A 19,568-nucleotide genomic window follows, 5' to 3' on the forward strand; every position below is an offset into this window, starting at 1 on the left:
CAGAACACCTACTGCTACACCCAGTTTTTTTTTACCATTTGCTAAACCATCCATCCATCCATCCATTTTCTGAGCTGCTTATCCTCACAAGGGTCGCGGGAGTGCTGGAGCCTATCCCAGCTATCATCGGGCAGGAGGCGGGTCACACCCTGAACTGGTTGCCAGGCAATCGCAGGGTACCATTTGCTAAACCATCCTAGTAATCTTGTGAATTGATCTCCCACCCCAGAGTTTTGTGCAAGCCCAATAAAAAATAAAAAACAGTTTAAACTTCCCAAAGCCTAAGTAACACCAGTGTTATTAGGGATGAAAGTACAACAGAATAATCCAAAACAATTCTATTTTGCCATGCCTTTAGAGAAGTGTGCGCAAGTTGATTCAGACAACACTTTGATAGCATCTCTAGCATAACTGATGAACCGTTTTCCGTTATGATATATTTCATTTATTCAATCAAACTTTTTAATGGTTGGTCAGATATAATATAATACAACGCCATTGGCTACATGGTTTCTTACCTTGAACTCATCTGGAACATCCCTCAGAAAGCCAATCAAATCAGCGTAAACTTGGTAGTCAAATGCACAGGCTGGTTAAAATGTTTAGTTCTGTATAGGGAGATGCCACTGTGGTGATGTTGAGGCCAGGTTTCGACGGAAAAGGTGCCCGTTGGGTAGACGAGACAGGGGCCACCAATTGGGTCAGATCACATGACCCAGTCCAACTGTTTGGAAGAGTTTCTGGGTCTGGCGCTGGGTGACACTGTCAGTTGGTGTGGGGACAAATCATCCTCAGAGATAAAGATGGTCTCTGACAAACAATGTTTTTTTTTCCAGGAAAAAACAGTTTTAAATTGTGACTTTTTCCCTTATAGTAATATTAGTCATATTATTGGCCATTGAGAGGTATTATATGAACATCTTTGGGAGTCATACCAGAGAAATTAGTGCAGCCACTGCTCCAATAAAAAAAAGTACAGTTCGCGTGATGAGATGAGAAAAATATACTACACCACGACAGACAAGTCTCATCAATACAGTATCTACTGGCAAATGCTTAATTTAGTCTAGCAATTGTGAAGTGGAGGAGAAAGATGGAAATTGGAAATGATGGTGAGCCAGACAATTTAGCCCAGCGAGTTCACAAAAGCCGCAGCAGCCTCCGATGTATCGAACGACTCATCATCTTGAGAGTAGCACGGTTAACCAACGCATAAACGATGTTCTTCTTTTTTAGTTGTTCTTTCACAGCGTCAAATGACTGTTCACCTGAAAACTGCTGCAGAGTAATTATTGAAGAAAGAGATCCTTGGTGCAGAAGACGAGTTTGCGCATCCAACCCCAAACGATGGGCTGCGTTCATGACATGCTGTTTGTCACCGCAGTTGTGGAGTTTAATGATGAATGGCCTAGTTCACTGGTTGGGGCCGGGTTTCGATGCCAAGGAGTGACGAGCGGTCTAACTTAATCACTCCTACTATGACCTCCATCCGAAGATACTCAGGTATCCACTTTTCCATGTAGGTCACAGGATCACGAAATAACCGAACAATTTTATTTCCTGAAACACAAAAATGTATTTCAATCGATAGAGCCAAAGTGAAATGCATTCAACTGCAATACTACAATACTTTTTTTAATTGAACGTTTTTTTTTCAGCAACAAAAAAAAAAAAAAAGCCATGGCCTAGTAGGCTTCAAGTGTGTACATTCCTCAATGATGGCATGAAAATATATATATATTTTTAATCTGTCTCACAAACTGGTATCTCCTCTTCTTGATGGAGTATGTTTCAGGTGTTCTCCAGTATGCTTGCGACCTTTTCCTATTACCTTTGGATTGAACACATTGAACAAAAAGAATGTTCTAAGATTTATAATGGTTGAGTCTTTAAATAAGTGATGTGAGAAATCCTCACCAACTGGGTATATTTCCCTGTACGCGTCCCCAAACACCACAGAGGTGTCAGAGTCTAAAACAAGTAGATGAACCTGTTCAACACATTGTGATTACTTTGTTTAGCTGTGATGTATGGTATTCTGTTAAGTTCAAAATAGTTTAGCTGTCATGGTTAGTAGTTCTAATTACTCACAAGATGAATTAACTTAGGGTCCTGGTGTGTTGTTCTTTGCACTGTAATTGTGTTGATGGCTTTGGAAATGGGAGTTAGGTTTCACCTATACAATATAACGACAGAATAGACAAGACAGAATTATGCGCTACAGCATTATTACAATTGTCCAGAATCAATTACCCATTCTGCTATCCTCCTCCTTATATCAGATTCTGTGGAATCTGGTGCCATCTTCGTTCATGTCATGTTGCATGCCACCACTAGTGTACATGCCATGTTGCGTGTCTAAACAGCTCAGGTAGTCCGTGTATGAAGAGACAATATATGATATTACCGCCAGCAAGAGAATTAAATCTCGCAGCCGCCACGGTGAAGCAGCGTAGACAAGAGGTGAGCATTTCCTTGTATATACATACGACTCTATTATGGTTACTATGCACTGGGAAGTATGAAACAGAGACCCACGCAGTATTTTTCAGTACTGTTGTCTGTACTTTTGCGTATATAACAAGCAAACAGACACGGCAAAGACTTTCTGTGCGGCGTGTTATAACGCAACTCGAGCGAGGGGCACACAATATATACGAATACTGCAACCTATGTAAAAGCTTGTGCTGTGTCACTGAAACATATATGAATATATAATACGTATAGACGTGCTCAAAAATATTGGCACCCCTGGGGTGCCATTATTTCAAGCCATGATTGTATAAAAAGACATGCTTTTGACATGCCGTCACATCGACCTGGTGGCCACTCTCTTTTTCTGTTGTACAGCTGCTACTTGGCTACTCGTCGTCGTCACTGTTCCGACCTCCTGGTCAGCTCAAACATGTTCGGTTTGACGATGCCGAGTTCAGTTGGGTGCTTCTGTACGTCGAAACCCTCCTCATCCTCATATTCCAACACGTCGCTCACCATTACGTATAAAGTGTAGTGCGCTGTGTTTGGCAATGGCAATGTCACTTCTGGTAGCCCTTGCCATGGATAGAGTAACCACACCCCGGTGTCTTGAACTTCGTGTATGTTCGGGGAGGGCTAAATATGTGTCATAAAAACCTCAATTTTAGCTATGGTTAGAAACATTCATCTATTACATAACATATAAACACTGCAAATATTAATTTTAACTGACCCCATAACATCTTTGTCATCTGACCTTTAATGTTTTGGTGGTAGTACAATGAGCAGGGTCATGGGTACATAATGTAAATAAACTTCGTAAACAGGAGATTCAACAAGAGTCATCCTAAACCTGTGAAGTAAATTACGGTGCCTCCAAAAAGTAGGAAATGTATAGATAAAATTCTAAACTATAAATAAATATAAAATATAAATCTCACTAAGATGAATGAAAATTGCTTGTAAACCTTATTTGTTTATTTGTTATTGTAAATCATCTGAGTGCTTTGAAAATCGCTATATAAGTGGCATGCATTATTATTATTATTGTTAAAGTAACCTTTTCAATCATAAAAGACACAATTAGTAAATTAAAATATAACTCCAATTCCAATGAAGTTGGGACATTGTGTTTAACAAAAAATAAATACGGAATACAATGATTTGCAAATCATGTTCAACCTATATTTAATTGAATACACTACAAAGACAAGATATTTAATGTTCAAACTTATCATTTTGATTGTTTTTAGCAAATAATCATTAACTTTTATGGCTGCAACACATTCCAAAAAAGCTGGGACAGGTGGCAAAAAAGTGAGAAAGTTGAGGAATGTTTATCAAAGACCTGTTTGGAACATCCCACAGGTAAACAGGCTAATTGGCAACAGGTGGGAGCCATGATTGGGTGTAAAAGGAGCTTTCCTGAATTGCTCAGTCATTCACAAGCAAAGATGGGGTGAGGTTCACCTCTTTGTGAACAAGTGCGTGAGAAAATAGTCAAACAGTTTAAGGACAAAGTTCCTCAATGTACAATTGTAAGGAATTTAGGGATTTCATCATCTACGGTCCATAAATCATCAAAAGGTTCAGAGAATATGGAGAAATCACTGCATGTAAGTGGCAAGGCCGAAAACCAACATCGAATGCCCGTGACCTTCGATCCCTCAGGCGGCACTGCATCAAAAACTGACATCAATGTGCATCACATGGTCTCAGGAACACTTCAGAAAACCAATGTCAATAAATACAGTTCGGCGCTACATCCGTAAGTGCAACTTGAAACTCGACGATGCAAAGGAAAAGCCATTTATCAACAACACCCAGAAACGCCGCCGGCTTCTTTGGGCCCGAGCTCATCTAATATGGACTGATGCAAAGTGGAAAAATGTTCTGTGGTCCGACGAGTCCACATTTCAAATTGTTTTCTGAAATTGTGGACGTCTTGTCCTCCGGGCCAAAGAGGAAAAGAACCATTAGGACTGTTATGGACGCAAAGTTCAAAAGCCAGCATCTGTGATGGTATGGGGCTGTGTTAGTGCCAATGGCATGGGTAACTTACACATCTGTGAAGGCAGCATTAATGCTGAAAGGTACATACAGGTTTTGGAGAAACATACGCTGCCATCCAAGCAACGTCGTTTTCATGGACGCCCCTGCTTATTTCAGCATCACGATGCTAAGCCACATTCTGCACGTGTTAGACCAGCGTTGCTTCGTAGTAAGAGTGTGGGTACTAGACTGGCCTGCCTGCAGTCCAGACCTGTTTCCCATTGAAAATGAGTGGCGCATTATGGAGCGTAAAATACGACAACGGAGACCCAGAACTGTTGAACAGCTGAAGCTGTACATCAAGCAAGAATGGGAAAGAATTCCACCTACAAAAATTTCAACAATTAGTGTCCTCAGTTCCCAAACATTTTTTGAATGTTGTTAAAAGAAAAGGTGATGTAACACAGTGGTAAACATGACCCTGTCCCAGCTTTTTTGGAATGTGTTGCAGCCATAAAATTCTAAGTTCATGATTATTTGCTAAAAACAATCACGTTTATCAGTTTGAACATTAAATATCTTGTCTTTGTAGTGTATTCAATTAAATATAGGTCGAACATGATTTGCAAAAAATTGTATTCTGTTTTTATTTATGTTTAACACAACGTCCCAACTTCTTTGGAATTGGGGTTGTACAAGAGTATGTATAATAAATAATATTATTATTATAATATTTTAGTAGAACAAAAAAGCAAACAACTTATAGGATTTGGTATTCATTGGACTCATTCCGATTGACCAACATCTACTACCAACGCAAAATCTATTAAAAGATTATCCTAATAAAATTAAAATTGGGATGAGAACTAAATGGTCCGTCGGCAATATGTGTCCCTGGTAACCCAGACGATTTATCGTCACTATACGCTATGTTATTGATTAATGTCGTTACGTTTTGACGACAGCATTTCCAATTATGTGGTAATGTCGCTCTGTTGTGATCATAATGTGTTGTGTTGTAGCATTTGCATTTCCGTTGTCTGTTCATGTCATGTTGTGGCGTTTGCATTTGTTATGGCATTTGCAATTGTTGTGACCTGTCTTGGCCACTGTAGAGTTTGAAAGGCAATGTGTGTATATTGTGCAACTTACATGGTTGTGATGTACCTGTTTATGTCTTTACCGTTTTGCACTTTTTTTAACGTTACACAAGAAGTATATTTCATTGGGCCATCACCATTGCTCTGTCAATAGGTTCTATCAACAAAGCTATGGCAAAATTTAAGTAGTTCTCATTGTTTATGACTTTCCATTCAAGTTTAAAAACTCTTGTTCAGATTACATTTGCATTGGACTGCCATGAAATTTTGATTATTATCAAAAACCTTAAACAAAAAATTCATTGCTGCAGGTAAAAATCAGTATTATTTTTTTGTCTTTTTTTTCAATGAAGTGGATCAGGCCATAGTGACACGACTGGTGAGTGTGAGTGTGCTGCGAAAGAACTCCTCGGTGGATCTCAATCAGGGAGCAGTGATTGCTGCCATCTTGGAGCAGGTAACATTTTACATACAAATAAGTGTGACAACTACTATCAACGAAAATCCGTTGAGAGTCTTAAGAATGCTTGTAACTGTATGATCTGTGTTACTGTACTGTACAGGTTCAAACAAATCCATGCTAATGTCCAGGTGACAGTTTAGGTGCTTTATTGCAGAAAACAATACCAAATCAAATAATTATTATATACCTGGTGATTGCACGTGATTTGACAGTCAACATAAAGTATCATTGTCTCAGTGAGCTGGGCTGCGCCGGTTAACAGGTGTCTAGAATTATGAATTAGTGAAAACCACACCCACCCCTTGCCAATTACCAGAAATAATAGTATTTAGTGGTGATGCACCGAATTGAAAATTATTGGCCGAAACCCGAAAAAGAGGGACCATCCATTTTCCTCCGCTTATCCGAGGTCCGGTCGCAGGGGAAGTAGCCTCAGCAGGAAACCCCAAACTTTTCTCTCCCAAGACACTTCATCCAGCTCTTCCGGGGGGATCCTGAGGTGTTCCTAGGCCAGCCGGGAGACATAGTCTCTCTAGCAAGTCTCTCCACCGGGGTCTCCTCCCAGTTGCCATGCCCGGAACACCTCGGCAGGGAGGCGTCCAGGAGGCATCCTAATCAGATGCCTTAGCCACCTAATCTGGCTCGTCTCAATGCGGAGGAGCAGGGCCTCTACTCTGAGCCCCGACCGGATGACCGAACTTCTCACCTTATCTCTAAGGGAAAGCCCAGACACCCTACGGAAGAAACTAATTTCGGCCACTTGTATCCATTCTTGTTCTTTCGGTCATGACCCACAGCTCATGACCATATATGAGGGTAGGAAAGTAGATCGACTGGTAAATTGAGAGCTTCGCCTTTCAGCTGAACTCCTTAGTCACCACAACGCACCGATACAAAGTCTGCATCACTGCAGACACTGCACCGATCCGCCTGTCAATCTCCCATTCAATTTTTCCCTCACTCGTGAACAAGACCCAAATATACTAGAACTCCTCCACTTGGGGCAGGATCTCATCCCCGACATGGAGAGGGCACTCCACCCTTTTCCAACTGAGGACCATGGTCTCAGATTTAGAAGTGCTCATTTTAATCCCAATTGCTTCACATGGCTGTGAATCGCTCCAGTAAGAGTTGGATATTACAGCTTGATGAAGCCAACAGAACCACATCATCTGCAAAAAGCAGAGATGCAATACTGAAGTCACGAAACCGGACCCCTTTTACGCCTTTTACGCCTAGAAATTCTATTAAAAACAGAATCATTGACAAACAGCAGCCTTGGCCGAGTCCAACCCTCACCGGAAATGAATCCGAATTACTACCAGCAATGCAGACGAAACTCTTACATTGGTCATACAGGGACCGAACAGTACATATAGGGGGTTTGGTACCCCGTATTCCCGAAGTACCCCCAAAGGACTCCCCGAGGGACACGATCGAACGCTTTCTCCAAGTCCACATGTAGACTGGTTGGGCGAACTCCCATGTATCCTCAAGGACCCTGCCGAGGGTGTAGAGCTGGTCCACTGTTCCACGGCCAGGACAAAAACCACACTGCTTATCAACAATCTGAGATTCGACTTCCCGAGGGACCCTCCTCTCCAGCACCCCTGAATAGACCTTACCAGGGAGGCTGAGGAGTGTGATCCCCCTGTAGTTGGAACACACCCTTCGGTCCCCCTTCTTAAAAAGGGGGACCACCACCCAAGTCTGCCAATCCAGAGGCACTGTCCCCGATGTCAATGCGATGTTACAGAGGCGTGTCAACCAGGAGAGCCCTACAACCCCGGGTTTTTGCCTCAGCAACCACCAAAGCTGCATTCCGCTTGGCCAGCTAAGACCCATCAGCTGCCTCAGGACTCCCACAGGCCAAAAAGGCTCGATAGGCTTTTTTTTTGGTCTTGAGTTTGTTGTCAGATTTCTGTTGGGCTAATTATATATTACTCGTGCACTCACTGTTGTAGTCTCGCCACGCTGCACTATTTGCATATCTGTTGTTGACCATGCTGGTCACTCATGCCAGAGTAGCATCTGCACCACTTGCCCACCGACTGAGGAGTATCTGCAACATTTGCACAATCAACATTGTCCCAGATTATCGCACTACTATTCACTTTAAACTGCATACATTCCTTGAAGTCTCGGTGCCCTTTTCACAATGGTCATTGCACCGGACTATTACTATATGTTGGATTTATCTTACCCAACATGATAAAAAATAGACACAAAAGGAATGAAGACGCTGGTTTCTTTTTCTCATGAGGAGGGCGTATGGGAGATTGTTCAGATTACAGCCTCTCATCACGCTCTAAACAATCTCTCCCGTCGCTCCTGTATTTATTTGAAATAGGGAGGTTTTACAAGACATAACGTACTAAGCTACAAGACACAACACACTAAGGGTAGGGTTTCAAGGTGAAGACATGGCACCAACACCTGCCACGTCCCCGACCACGTCCTTGGTCAAGGCGCCCTTCCATCGGATGATTCCTGCTGAGTCATCTTCTTGACGGCGAGACATCTTCCTTTCTCAAAATCGTCCATAATACTAATGCAAGCTAAGCAAATAAATGATAACTTCTACAATATATTTAAAATTTCCCTCCTGTTTATCATGTATTTGCACAAATTCTCATATCATTTTACAGTCACTTCATTTCAATTTTTTAACTGTAGAATCATTTTTATGAAACAAATACATTTACACTCAGAGTAAACTTGTCATACATGCATGTTGTAGTTTAAACATCGTAATCACCTAGATCAGGAAACAAATCAGGAAAAACAACATCATAATCATCATCATCGTCATCATTATCAACATCCAATAAAGGATACATCTGCTCCATACGGTTCCATGTGGGTAATTGCTGTGGTGATTAATCTACTGATTAAAGCCTGAATGCATGGAATACAACAACATCCACACTATGTCAGAATGGCTGCAAAAACAGCAATTGATGTCAATATTGGTGAAATTAGGGTATTTACCCAAAACGTCCATCCAGCTGTCCCAAAAGGAGTGTTGATTGAGGGTCCGTAGACCATCGATGGCTCTGGTCAAGCTGCCATCTGAAGCAGTATTGTTTGTTCTCCAAACATACCGCAAACACCTCCCTCTCTTGCGAGGAGCATGTCGACAGCTATGCGGTTTTGGAACGTCCTTGAGCTGCTCATGCACAACTTCCAACCCACTCTGAGTCCAATTTCCTAATCTCTGTACAGTGAAGTGGAAATAGTTTATCCCATCAACATTTTTATTAATCGTACACCACCAGCATATGAAGTATTCAAATCCTCCTGCAACTTGGTCAGCTAATTTGTATTGATTAGGAACCCCACGAGGAACACCTATGGCGTCGATGTATGTTTTATGTTGGATAATTTTGCCTCTGCCAGGATAAATCTCTTTTTTGTCTATGTTCTAGATTGGACAAAAACATTGGTGCCCTTTCCATTAAATCTTGAACAGGCATAGGATATACTGACACATGCAATATCAAAGTGATACTAGCGCACAATCCAGATATATCTTTAGGTAATCTATCAAACAGTCTATCATCTCCGCACCACTACCAGATGTCGCTCCGTGATACTGGCATAAACTTTGGTCCGACCTTTAAGGTTACTTTACACTGTGTGTCGTTCAGTGGTCCTATTTTTTTGCCTTTACTAAGCATGTTTATACAAGTAAAATTATTCGGTGCTACTAAAGTAGAAAACATTGGTTTGTGTTTATCTGCTTTTGTTACGGGATATATAGGATCCCATGATTTACACCTCTCAGTTGGTACAGTAGCGTTCATTAATGGAATAATACAATCTTGTGATAATTGTGCCGGAACTATGCGCAACAAAGGCCTGGGACCCATGCAAACCACACAATCTCGCTACATTTGCTGCTTGTTCCACCAATAGTAACCAATTGTTATTTTGTCCTGAAACTCCTGTGACAACAAGGAACCAATCATCAGTAGTTATGTTGTTAACCATTAAAATTTGTCCACCTTTCTTTAAAGTTTTCAATGGCATTTCTGGTTTAACACGGTTCCCATAACACAATGCTACTCGGAATTGGGGATATTTTCCGCCAGAATATGCCCACAAGCTCATCATCAAACACACTGGGTGACTTGATTTGTATTTCAATATTAAACTATGGGCCGTTTTGCTTATGTTAAACTTCTTTCTATGTTCTTTTTCTGTTTTTAGTGACCAACTGGACCAATCATAACCTGTTTCACCAATGAGGTGTTCCCATCCAAAGCCTATAGTTGCATACCAGTCATATCCAAATCCCCAATTCTGCCCATTCTCTTGAGCGTCATTGGTGAGAGCCGCATATGGAATAATGATTAAAGCAGTTTGATTTTGGGGGGCACAAAATATTAAACCGTTTTGCCGCATTTGGAGGCCATGCCCACAGTTCTGATCATCAGCTGTACTCCTTTTGATACGAGTTAATGATTCAAAATTTTCCATTATTGGGTTTGTCATATTGGTCCAGCTGGTGGGTAATTTTCTATCTAAAGAAAATGGTTGTATCATTTAGGGTGGGACGTCCCATGTACCACATAAACAAAACCAACACCATAGTAGCCAAAGTTGCTACGTAACAACTTATCGAATCTCGTAACCAACGTGGGTGTGCCATTCTGCTGAGTTCTCACTAAACGGGTTGGTGTCTTTTTTCTTCACTGACCAGCAAGCGTTTTCAGAATCTATACATCTGCTCCCGCACCGTTATCAGACTTTTGCTCACCTTCCCTATTTGAGTACTCAGCTGAAATGACTCTTTTACAGTGTGTTAAATGAACCCACGTATTTCTTTCTGCTATTTTTAGGGCTGTTGGAGTTGTCAATAACACTTGATACGGTCCTTCCCACTTTGGTGAATGCCAGTGCTTCTTTTTGATGCTTCGACTTAGGACCCAGTTTCCTGGTCCAACCAACTTGGTTTCCTGCTGGGAAACATGTTTACTTTCAGCAGATACTTTTAAATCATTTTGTTTCTCTAACAACTTTCTCATGTAATCAGCTAAGTTTGTTTCGTCATCAAGTTCCCATTTTTGTTTAAACAACGGAAGTCTATAAGGTCTTCTACACAATGTTTCGTAAGGTGTTAAACCTGTGGTGCTGGTAATGTTGATGTACATTTTAACGAGGTCAAGACACTGTGTCCATGACCTTCCTGTCTCTTCCATACATTTTTTCAGTCTATTTTTTATTGTCCCATTCATTCTTTCCACTAGACCTCCACTCTGAGGGTGGTAAGCACAATGGTTTTTCAAATTGATGTGGAAAATGGTTCCTATTTTATTGATTATTTGATTTACAAAATGAATCCCATTATCGCTGTAAATGGTTTCAGGTATGCCATATCTTGGAATGATGTCTTTACATAGTGCTTTTGCCACCGTCAGAGCATCAGGTGATTTTGCTGGGAATAATTCGATCCGTTTAGAAAATGCATCTATGATAACCAAACAGTACTTGTTTCCCTCACTTTGACTTAATTCTATGTAATCCATGGGAATGCGTTGGAAGGGGTATGTAGGCACAGGGAATTTACCTCTAGTAGGTCACAATTGCCCTTGCGGATTATGTCGTGCACAGATCATGCATGCTCTACAATAATTCTTTGAATATAAATTGAAACCATAGGTTGTAAAGTGTCAATGTATCTGTGCCACCATCCCTCCGGTTGAGACATGTGACACACCATGGCTCAATATAGCAGCCCATTTGAATAGGTTCTTTGGAAGTATTTGTTTCCCTTCTGTGCTAATGTAAATTTCATTTTGTAGTTTTGCACCTTGTTTTTCCCAATAATCGCGTTCTTGTTGTGGACTTTGTTGTTGCATGTCTTTTAGTGTTTGGTCATCTAAGGTTTGTTGTTCAATTTGTTTTTTTTTAAACCTAAAAATGGTTTATAGGCTGCTTCTTTCGTGGCTTTGTCAGCAAATGCGTTTCCTTTAGAAACCTTGTCAGAGCCAGATGTATGTGCAACACATACATTTACAAATTGCCACTTTTCGTGGATGTTGCACTGCGTGTAATAATTGTTTAAGTAATTCAGCATGTGTTACTGGCTTCCCTGTTGACGTAATCATTCCTCTGTTATCCCAATATTGCGCAAACACATGAATTATGGAATACGCATATTGGCTATCAGTATAGATTGTAACATCTTTATTTATCATTAGTTTGCATGCCTCGGTTAATGCTACTAATTCTGCAGCTTGTTCAGCCAATTCCTGACAATCATGCTGCGTGCCTTCATCAGGTAAGGGTGTTAGCATGGCTGGATTTAAGGTTGTGCATCGCTCAACAGTCAAATGTGGTTGTGACAGCAAGATGGCCATGCAAGATAAATGTCTTGCAGGTGTTGCAATAGGAGAGCAGACACTCTATGTGGGACTTTAAGAGTTAATGGATGAAATAACACAATCGTGGAACTGCTCTCTACTGCCATCGAAGCTGCCACAACTGCTCTGACACAATGCGGTAAAGCACATGTCACGCTGTCCAATTTAGTCGAAAAATAAGCCCATGGTCTTAGCTTATCACCGTATTGTTGTGTAAGTACGGAGGTCATGTAATAGCTTTTACAATCTACCATTTGAATGAATGTTTTATCATTAAATTTGGAAGGCCAAGCGCAGCACTGGACACCAAATGTTGTTTAATGGCACAGAAGGCCTTTTCTGCCTCTGTACTCCATTAAAGAGGTGATGTCATTTTAACGTTGTCTTCATACATTAATTTTGGTGCAACAATGCACCATGGTGCAACAATTTCTGCATAGTTTGGAATCCATGCTCTACAATAATTCGTCAGACCTAAAAATGATTATTATATAGCTCTTCGTCTGTGGTTTAGGGTTTTTTAAGACTATAGCTTTCCTGTCTTCTAATATAGTCCTTCCTCCTACACTTAAATTATGGCCTAGATATTTGACTTGCCTTTTACACCATTGCAATTTATTTTTGTTATCTTTATGTCCCTCTTCTGCTAGATGATGCAGTAAGGCCAATGAATCTTTGCATGTCTCTCCATCTGGAGATGCTAGGAGAACATCATCTACATATAGTAAAATTTGGTTCCCTCCTGGGGGAGTGAATTTAGACATGCGTGTTGTCATAACTTGTGAATAAATGGTTGGACTTTCACAGTAACCTTGCGGTAATCTAGTAAATGTATATTTTTTGCCCTCAAATGTAAATGCAAACCAAATTTGACTGTTCTTTTCTATTGGTACAGAATGCATTACTTATGTCCACTACTGTAAACACAGTAACGTCTGGTCTTAATTAATTTAACAACGTGTGTGGATCTGGTACGCATGCTGCTCTCTGTATTACTGCAGTATTTACTGCCTGTAAGTCTCCAATCCACTGAAGGTGGGGCCTTTTTTACGGGAAAAATGGGTGTGTTACATGGTGATTCTGGACACTCCACTATAACTCCTGCCTTAATTAGTGCTTCAATTACCAGTTTGATTCCTTCATGTGCATCTGGTTTTAATTGATATTGACGAATGCATAGTCTATATTCTGTTTTGGGTCTAGTTTGTACTGGTAAAATGATTCCTGCCGCGACTTTTGCTTCATTGTCTGAGTACAGATAATCTACAGTAATTTTATCAGGTGTCGCATGTCGTAACTTTATTTTTTTTATATCCTGGGTCTGGCCCTGGTGTGTTTTTGTACCACAGAGTTATATGCACCTCATCACCTTTTTTATTGTATTCTACTTCCGTTATAAGCTGCAAGGCTGCAGACAACAGGGCTTTTCCCATGTTTAACAGTGGTTTGTCTGAGATATCGATTGTGTAATAGAATGGGATTTCTCTGCTTTCCAGTGTCACATAGAGGTCCTCTCTTTTTAATTCATGTTTTCGTTTCACTACAATATTTCCATTTGATGATGGAATGAGTACAAGTCCTAGTTGGAATAAGCCATCTCTTCCCAACATTTTTCAGTGTCCAAACTCAGAATGTCCTGTAAATTGAAATCCACTTCCTCATTGTCTTGAATGATTACACAAGTGGATTTGTTAAGTTGGGAAGCAGGCTGGCTTAGTCATGCGGTAGTTTGTCCGTATTCTCTTTTATTTCTTTTAGGGCAGTCACGTGCAATGTGGCCTTTCTCTCCACAGCTCCAACAGCCTGTATTATCATAATTACCTCGACCTCTACCATATCTTCCTCTCCCACGGCCTCTGCCGCGTCCTCTAAAATTTGCTCCCTCTCTGCCTTGATAGTATATTTCTGCTCCTTCGTTGAGGAAGACATCTATCTTCTTTTTTTTTTGTCCTAACACTCTTTCTGCGTGGAGGGCATGATTAACATATTCCTCCAGAGGGTCAGTTGCTAGGTTTATCCAATGTTTATCTACCCATCTGTTAATGTGTTCTTTCGAATTCGCATGTAAAGCATTTTTTAACTGTTGTTGATAAGGGCCCTGAGGATTGGCATCCTCATTCAAGCCGCTGTTTGCTTCATCCAAATTTGTTGAGTTTCTGTTCCATTTAAATGATAGGAATGTCTCAGATTTTCCATTTCCTCAACGAACTGGACAATGTCTACTTTGTAGGGTGTGATGCCGGCTATGGCCTTTTTCACATCCTCATTAGTCCAGGTCCTAAAGACCAAAATAGTTTCTTTGTGGTCCTCTTGTACATTTGGATTTGCCTTTTTCTCTTTTAGATGTCATGTTTAGCCAGAAGAATAAGTCGTCATATCCCTCTTTTTCTATTTGTGATATATTGTTTTTGTGTCGACACTTTATTTCGTTTCAAATTTGAACCAATTTTTGCGAATTTAGCTGGCCAGCGAAACCGTATTTGGTTATCCACGTGTTTAAATGTTTTATTTTGGAAGGGTTTTGGAGTTGAACATATTTCCAATCTTTACACGTTAGGCATTCTTTTGGATCCGTTTTACTGTTATTTTTTTCCCATTTTGTGAATTTGGAAGTCAGTTTATTTGCACCTAGAGTGACCTAAATACTGACTTTATTCAAAATGACAGGGTGACAATGAATGTCTGAGTTTTGGTAACCCTCAAGCTTCTACCCACATGGGGCGGAGGATTCTTGTATCTGCTTCCAAACCCAGTTGTCACTTACAATCCTGTCTATAGGTTCATACTTTTACACATTCACACGATACTAGTAAAAATTTTAAAAACACACGAAAACACGGAAACACGGAATTTAAGTACGTACAGGACTCCGCCGTCCCCGCGGAATTTGTTGGACTCCGCCGTCCCTCTTTTACTTTGCCAGTGACTAGTATTACACAAGGTTTATTAAACACGGAATTTAAGTATGTACAGGACTCCGCCGTCCTCGCGGAATTTGTCGGACTCCGCCGTCCCTCTTTTACTTTGCCAGTGACTCGTATTACACAAGGTTTATTAAACACGGAATTTAAGTACGTACAGGACTCCGCCGTCCTCTCGGAATTTGGCGGACTCCGCCGTCCCTCTTTTACTTTGCCAGTGACTAGTATTACACAAGGTTTATCCTGCCGCAGACTTCTTCGTCGCGCAATTCACTCACCCTTTAATCCTTTTTCCTAAAAAAAATTAAAATTTAACTCACCAAAGTAGTCTTCAATCCTGTGGATTGTCGTCAACCTTCAGATCCCAGTTGAGGAGAACGAAGACCAGTCCCGGAAAGGGTCTCAATTGCCGTGGCCACGGTCTCTTAACTGGATGTCGGCTCCACAACTGGAATCCTTAGGTCGCTGGTTCAAATCCGGCTCGAAGGACCAATTTAATGTTGGATTTATCTTACCCAACATTATAAAAAATAGACACAACAGGAATGAAGACGCTGGTTTCTTTTTCTCACGAGGAGGGCGTATGGGAGATTGTACAGATTACAGCCTCTCATCACGCTCTAAACAATCTCTCCTGTCGCTCCTGTATTTATTTGAAATAGGGAGGATTTACAAGACATAACGTACTAAGATACAAGACACAACACACTAAGGGTAGGGTTTCAAGGTGAAGACATGGCACCAACACCTGCCACGTCCCCGACCACGTCCTTGGTCAAGGTGCCCTTCCATCGGATGATTCCTGCTGAGTCATCTTCTTGAAGGCGAGACATCTTCCTTTCTCAAATTCGTCCATCATACTAATGCAAGCTAAGCAAATAAATGATAACTTCTACAATATATTTAACACTATATTAGTCATTCAAACTGCTATAAGTGCTAGAAGACTCTGCAACTTTTTGCATAATTGTACAAAAAAAAAAAACAGTTCTCAAGAAGGCGTTGGAGGAATTAGCGGACATGTTAGCGATGTTCATCGGGGGAGCCGGAGAAGATGAGGATGTCTTCTAAATCGACAAAGACGAACCTGTTGAGGATGTCACGGAGGATGTCGTTGATGACGGCTTGAAAAACTGTGGGGGCGTTGGTTAACCCGAAGAGCATGGCAAGATATTAAAAATGTCCCAGGGGGGTATTGAAAGCAGTTTTCCATTTGTCCCTCTCTCTAATGCGGTTGAGATGGGAAGCATTGCGCAGATCCAATTTGGTGAATATCTGGGCATCGCAAAGGGGTTCAAATGAAGGGTCAATAAGGGGCAGCGGGTATTTATTTTTCACAGTGATGATATTGAGTCCCCGGAAGTCGATGCAGGGATGGAGTGGTATCTTTCTTTTCAACGAAAAAGAATCCAGCCTCCAGAGGCCCGGATGCCTCCAGAAGCAAGGGAGTCATGGATATAGTTTTCCATAGCCTTCTTCTCAGGATGGGAGAGATTGAAGAGTCGGTTGCAGGGGCAAGGGGCTCCCGCCAGGAGGTTGATAGCGCAGTCATAGGGGCGGTGGGGGGTTGAGATGGCAAGATCTTAACTGAACACTGGAGAGAGTTCGTGGTGTTCCCCCGGAACCCGGGAGAGATCGACAGGTGTGGCAGGTGGCTGAGGTTTACTGGAGGGTGGAACGGCCGAGAGAAGACAATGGGAATGGCAGAAAGGACTCCACCCGGTGATTGACATGTGGGTCGAATCAATGGTGTATTGTGTTTCTTGAGCCAAGGGATTCCGAGGACTAATGGGGTCCCAGGGGAAGGAATGGCAATCAGTTGGATGGTTGCACGATGATTACCTGAGATGAGTAGTGTAAACGGTGCCATTTACTAATTGACCGGGGAGATGAGTCGTCCGGCCAGGGCAGTGATTTTCTTGGGGACCTGAAGGGTTTCAAGGGGTAGCCGGAGTTGACATGCCATGCCCTCGTGAATAAAACTATCGAGGCTACCAAACCGGACGCCCTCTACGCCTCGGCTGCGCCTAGGAATTCTGTCGATCAAAGTAATGAACAGAATCGGTGACAAAGGGTAGCCTTGGCGGAGTCCACCCCTCACCGGAAAAGAGTCTGACTTACTGTCAGCAATGCAGACCAAACTCTTGACACTGTTCGTACAGGGACCGAACAGCCCGTATCAGGAGGTTCGGCTGTCCCGACATAAAAGGGATACAGACACTTCATTCTGCTTGACCTAACAGCCGAACAGGACAAAAAAAAAAAAAAAAAAAAAAGGAGGTTCGGTACTGTTGGAAGTGTGCTATTCTTTACCCTTATTGAATAACTCTCGCCACAACTTCCCGCTGCGTCTTCATTGCTTTTCCAATGAAAGATAACCAAAGAATGAACTCACAATCATTGCAGTTTGATACGTATTTATGTCCAGAACTCAACAAGATTGCAAGATCACACACAGAATTCCGGGGCCGTTTTCCCCTGTCCGAAAGTCCCGTCACTCGAAGACAAGGGAAAAGTGCACCGCTCCTCAATTTGGCTTAATCTAATCTTTGTCAAAGACTTTTCAAGCTATCTTCTTAGAAGCAGACTCTCCACCGAGGAGCTTTTTAACCACCTCGGCGACCACAACCCCAGAAATAGGAGAGCCCGCCTCAGTTACCACAGACTCTGCTTCATCATGGAATGCGCTAAAGCATCAAATAATACAAATTATGAATATCACAAGAAGGAACTGTACATGAAACATCTACTCACTCATAAATGAGATAAAATATTCCAGGCCGATTCTCTGAGATGTAAACCAAGAAACAGTCCAAAATGTGAAAATACAAAACATGACTAAATGGGTGTCTGACGAGGCCAGCAATACCAAATAATCCAAAATAATGACATTTACACAAAAATAAATAAATAAATAAAATTTAAAAAAGAACTGAAAACGAAACATCTCCTCACTCATAAATGCAATAAAATATTCCAGGCCGATTCTCTGAGATGTAAACCAATAAACAGTCCAAAGAGTTGTCCAAGAACCAAGGGCCACCTGTGGAGAGCTTAAAAAATACCTGGGATTAGCTGGTACTGTTGTTACAAGGAAAACACTGAGCAAACTCCGCTGCCATAGCCTGTATGCACGCTCAGTACACAAGACCACATTGCTAGAAAAAGCATGTCAAAGCTCGTTTGAAGTTTGCTGAACAACATTTGGACAAGCCAGTTAAGTACTGGGAGAATACAGTATAGTCTGGTCCGATGAGAGAAAAATTTAATGCTTTGGATGCCATAATGCACACGACGCTTGGAGGAGAAATGGCACTGCACATCACCCTAAAAACACTATACCAACAGTGAAGTTTGGAGGTGGGAACATGATGGTGTGGGGCTGCTATTCAGAAAATGGTACTGATAAACTTCAAATTATTGAAGGAAGGATGAATGGGGGCGGCACGGTGGCCGACTGGTTAGAGCGTCAGCCTCACAGTTCTGAGGACCCGGGTTCAATCCCCGGCCCCGCCTGTGTGGAGTTTGCATGTTCTCCCCGTGCCTGCGTGGGTTTTCTCCGGGCACTCCGGTTTCCTCCCACATCCCAAAAACATGCATTAATTGGAGACTCTAAATTGCCTGTAGGTGTGACTGTGAATGGTTGTTTGTTTGTATGTGCCCTGCGATTGGCTGGCAACCAGTTCAGGGTGTATCCCGCCGCCTGCCCGATGATAGCTGGGATAGGTTCCAGCACGCCCGCGACCCTAGTGAGGAGAAGCAGCTCAAAAAAGGGATGGAAGGATGAAGTGGCAAATCTACTGGGACATTTTTCACAAAAATCTGCTGCCATCTACGAGGATGATGAAAATAAAATGAGGGTGGACATTTCAGCAGGATAATGATCCAAAACATACTGTATATATCTATATTGTAGGTGTTGTCTTGGCTTCCCATGCCTTTTTGCACCTCCCTTTCTTCATCATGTGTTCAATACTTTTTCCCGTGTGTCATTTCACATTATTACACATAACTTAATTTCTGAGGTTATTTGTTCTACTTTCTTTGTATGTATGGATGACTTTGGATTGGGTTGTTCCCAACATCTGGTCAAATGTTCATGTCAATAGTACCTTTGTGCTTTTATATTTCATAAGAAAAATGGTGACGTGTTAAATACTTATTTCAGCCGCTGTAGTCATTCACAAGAGCCAAAAAGATGCAAAAATGCAATGTATCACATTATGTGGTTAAGAAACAACTGCCTGTG

The 19,568-nt window shown here is 41.6% G+C and overlaps 1 long non-coding RNA gene across 1 annotated transcript in view; it reads left to right on the forward strand.

Annotated features, from left to right (window-relative positions):
* Positions 1-2,362: 2,362 nt before the first annotated feature.
* LOC133396327 (uncharacterized) overlaps positions 2,363-19,568 on the forward strand; it is a 69,486-nt gene continuing 52,280 nt past the window's right edge. Inside the window, exons 1-2 of the long non-coding RNA XR_009767358.1 lie at positions 2,363-2,463; positions 5,921-6,024. This is a non-coding gene — a long non-coding RNA (uncharacterized LOC133396327). The remainder of the gene's footprint in view (positions 2,464-5,920; positions 6,025-19,568) is intronic.

This window comes from Phycodurus eques, chromosome 1 (assembly GCF_024500275.1).
Source record: "Phycodurus eques isolate BA_2022a chromosome 1, UOR_Pequ_1.1, whole genome shotgun sequence".
Classification (NCBI taxonomy): Eukaryota; Metazoa; Chordata; class Actinopteri; order Syngnathiformes; family Syngnathidae; genus Phycodurus; species Phycodurus eques.